This window comes from Procambarus clarkii, chromosome 13 (assembly GCF_040958095.1).
Source record: "Procambarus clarkii isolate CNS0578487 chromosome 13, FALCON_Pclarkii_2.0, whole genome shotgun sequence".
NCBI lineage: Eukaryota > Metazoa > Arthropoda > Malacostraca > Decapoda > Cambaridae > Procambarus > Procambarus clarkii.
In genome coordinates this window covers 43,604,385-43,608,355 of record NC_091162.1, presented here as the reverse complement: position 1 = coordinate 43,608,355, position 3,971 = coordinate 43,604,385, and the positions used below count along the sequence as shown (strand labels likewise).

At 43.4% G+C, this 3,971-nt stretch overlaps 1 non-coding gene across 1 annotated transcript; it reads left to right on the top strand.

Annotated features, from left to right (window-relative positions):
- Positions 1-3,503: 3,503 nt before the first annotated feature.
- On the top strand, positions 3,504-3,622 carry LOC138364563 (5S ribosomal RNA). Its single transcript, XR_011228436.1, has one exon. It is a non-coding gene; the product is annotated as a 5S ribosomal RNA (ribosomal RNA).
- The last annotated feature ends 349 nt before the right edge of the window (positions 3,623-3,971 follow it).

Here is a 3,971-nt window from a genome sequence, read left to right as displayed (position 1 = left end):
GCCTAGCGTTATAATCACCTATAATGATGGTAGGCACAGTCTGAATACAGATAGGAAGGTCAGCATAATTAAAGTTACAAAGGAGTTGATTATTTAGTACATAGTTGTTTTTCTCTTAAATTGGATGATAGAGGGGGAGTCCTTAACGTGATTGGGAATACATACATACATACATGCATGCGTACATACATACATACATACATACATACATGCATGCGTACATACATGCATGCGTACATACATACATACATACATACATACATACATGCATGCGTACATACATGCATGCGTACATACATACATACACATACATACATACATACATACATACATACATACATACATACATACATACATACATACATACATACATACATACACACATACATACACACATACATACATACATACATACACACATACATACATACACACATACACACATACACACATACATACACACATACATACATACATACATACATACATACATACATACATGCATGCGTACATACATGCATGCGTACATACATACATACATACATACATACATACATACATGCATGCGTACATACATGCATGCGTACATACATACATACACATACATACATACATACATACATACATACATACATACATACATACATACATACATACATACACACATACATACATACACACATACATACATACATACATACACACATACATACATACACACATACACACATACACACATACATACACACATACATACATACATACATACATACATACATACATACATACATACATACATACATACATACATACATACACACATACTGTCGGGGTTTACTCGGGTGAGCAACAGTATACTCAAGGTCACTCATCGTAGCCCTGCGGGTCTTCACTCTATCCTTGCAGCGCCACTGTACGCCAGGAGTGTATCCCAGTCAATCCCAACCGGCCTCTGATCGAGAAGGAGTGGGAACACAACTTGTTCACTTAACTATTGTATGCCCGCCCTGTCATAGGGCTCTACTACTAGCCACAAGGTCGCCAACTGCTGTTTTCGGTATCCAGTAACACGTCAGTGGTTTTGTTGAATTGTGGTAACAGTGGCAAGGACACACTCAATAGATCTGATATCAGGCAGGTATTTACTCCTATCACTCTCTGCTTTCAGGTATTATATAGCCACAAGAAATATGGAGGGGATGATGTAAACACCAATGTATTTTGTATTTTACTTAAAACTCATTCAAAGACATCACAAGGTTATATCAATAAGCAAACAGCTGTTTCAGGCGGGAGTCGTTCGTTCCCACATATAATATGAACTCACTAAGCTGGCAACACTCCCCCTCTCGTCAATGTCAAAATCAGCTGGGCGACTACCCCCCGCGCGAATGTTACTTTATCTGTTTGCTTGGCGTGACACGCCAATTTCTTTAAGTTCTCAAAGATCACTAGAAGTTCGAACACACAATATTTGCGACATTAGCACGTAAATACTTCGCTACACTGATCTTGGGCTCAATCAAACATTTTTATATTAAATGTGACAATAATTCACTGTCATAGTATTACACACTGCCCTTCGTTTAATGATAACGGATGCAAGTATATATATATCACTGGAGTTCTCAGTAATTCCTTTCGTGGGCGATAACACAATTAATCACTGCACACATGAATGATTATTCAATACACGAGCATAGACATATATATATATATGGATGAGTCAGACATCAATAATGGTAATAACATAGTTACTGGGCACATAGCCTAACTCCAAACACTGACATAATTATATATATATTTTCTCTCACTATATGATCACATTAAAGTCTCATGAAAGACATTATCCACACAGTAAATTCATCAATTACTCCGGGTGCCTGCATACACCAATAATAATCGTAAATATCGTGAGTACTCTTTATAGTACCACTCTGCACACTGGTGCCTTACTGTGACATAGGTGAGCCTTGCTCACGACATACAAAATACTCAGGCTAAATAATATAGCTGACTAAAGGGGAATTGGGAGGGAAACTAGAATCACCTACTTCCACCTATCCTCCGATGAGAGTTGAGTTGTAGCTCCTGGTCCTGGCTCCTGCCTCGTGTAGGGAACGCCCCCACACACACACTGTCGTGTCCTACAGGAACTCAATCAACGTCCCACCATAAGCGCGTCGTCTCTGTGCCTTTTCACTGCAGGTCCGTGCTCCTCCTCGACTTCTTGTAGGGTTGGAGTCGGTCTCCCGGCCGTCAACTTTTCCTCCCAGCTACGGCTGCCCGCCTACGTCTCGGCTGCAGTCGTTCGGATTCCCAAATAGTTTCCTTCTTCCTCTGCTTCCCAGTGGCTCGGTTCAGCCACTACGCCGTCACAAACGGGTGAACTGCCTCAGACGTCGCATACATCACTGCACAGACTTCACTTTTTCTTGCACAGTATCTGTCCTGGAGCACTTGTTGCTCAATATCCCGTCGATTCCCTCTCTGGTCCAACACATGAACGAAGGAAGACCTCACAGAGTACTGGCAGACTTCGGGTGACGCGTAAAATCCACGGGACGGGAAACAACTGTCAAACTGACAGGACCAATCTTCGCACGTCCAACCTCCTTGACGTGTCGTGTCAGACTGATTCCCTCACGGAGGATTGGCTCATCAACTACGTCATCACTGTGGAGCTATCAGCCGTCACATACGTCACTGCCTAGACTCCACTCTTGCTCAACACCTGTTCCTGGAGCACTTGTTGCTCAATATCCCGTCAATTCCTTCTTCAGTTCAACACATGAACGAAGGAAGACCCCACAGGTGTTGGCAGACCACGGGTGATGCGTAAGTCCTCCGGAGACGGGGTAAACTGTCCAACTGACAGGACCCCCCCCAGCGCACGTCCGACCTCCTTGACGTGCTGTCTTAGACTGATGGCGCCAGCGCGGTGCGATGACCGGACCCCCCTTCCTTCGTGACGTCATATTCGCCACGGGAGGTTTTCATTGGCTCCCTGTGCCACGTCGCTGTCGGTGACCAATCTGGTGTCACTGACGTCACACAGTTTTGGCTGCAAAACAGAAGAGCCAGCGCCATATTGGCTTCCTAAAGGGCCTAAACCACAGCCCAAAATACTCTTCTTTTATAAATTTCTCGGCACTCCGAGAACACTACATTCCCCCACATATACCAAACTGATGCCTGCGACGTAGAGAACGCTTGGGTAAAGTGGACATGACTCTTACTACAGGCGTGGGAGAAATATAAGGGGGGGAACACCGTCACAATACATACATACATACATACATACATACATACATACATACACACATACATACATACATACATACATACATACATACATACATACATACATACATACATACATACATACATACATACATACATACATACATACACACATATATACATACATACATACATGCATGCGTACATACATACATACATACATGCATGCGTACATACATACATACATACACCCTCCCTCCGCCAACGGCCATACCACGTTGAGAACACCGCTTCTCGTCCGATCAGCGAAGTTAAGCAACGTTGGGTTTGGTTAGTACTTGGATGGGTGACCGCCTGGGAACACCAAATGCTGTTGGCAATAATGTTGGGGCCTCGTAGCCTGGTGGATAGCGTGCAGGATTCGTAATTCTGTGGCGCGGGTTCGATTCCCGCACGAGGCAGAAACAAATGGGCAAAGTTTCTTTCACCCTGAATGCCCCTGTTACCTAGCAGTAAATAGGTACCTGGGAGTTAGTCAGCTGTCACGGGCTGCTTCCTAGGGTGTGTGTGTGTGGTGTGGAAAAAAAAAAAAAAAAAGTAGTTAGTAAACAGTTGATTGACAGTTGAGAGGCGGGACGAAAGAGCAAAGCTCAACCCCCGTAAAAACACAACTAGTAAACACATACATACACACATACATGCGTACATACATCCATACATACATGCAT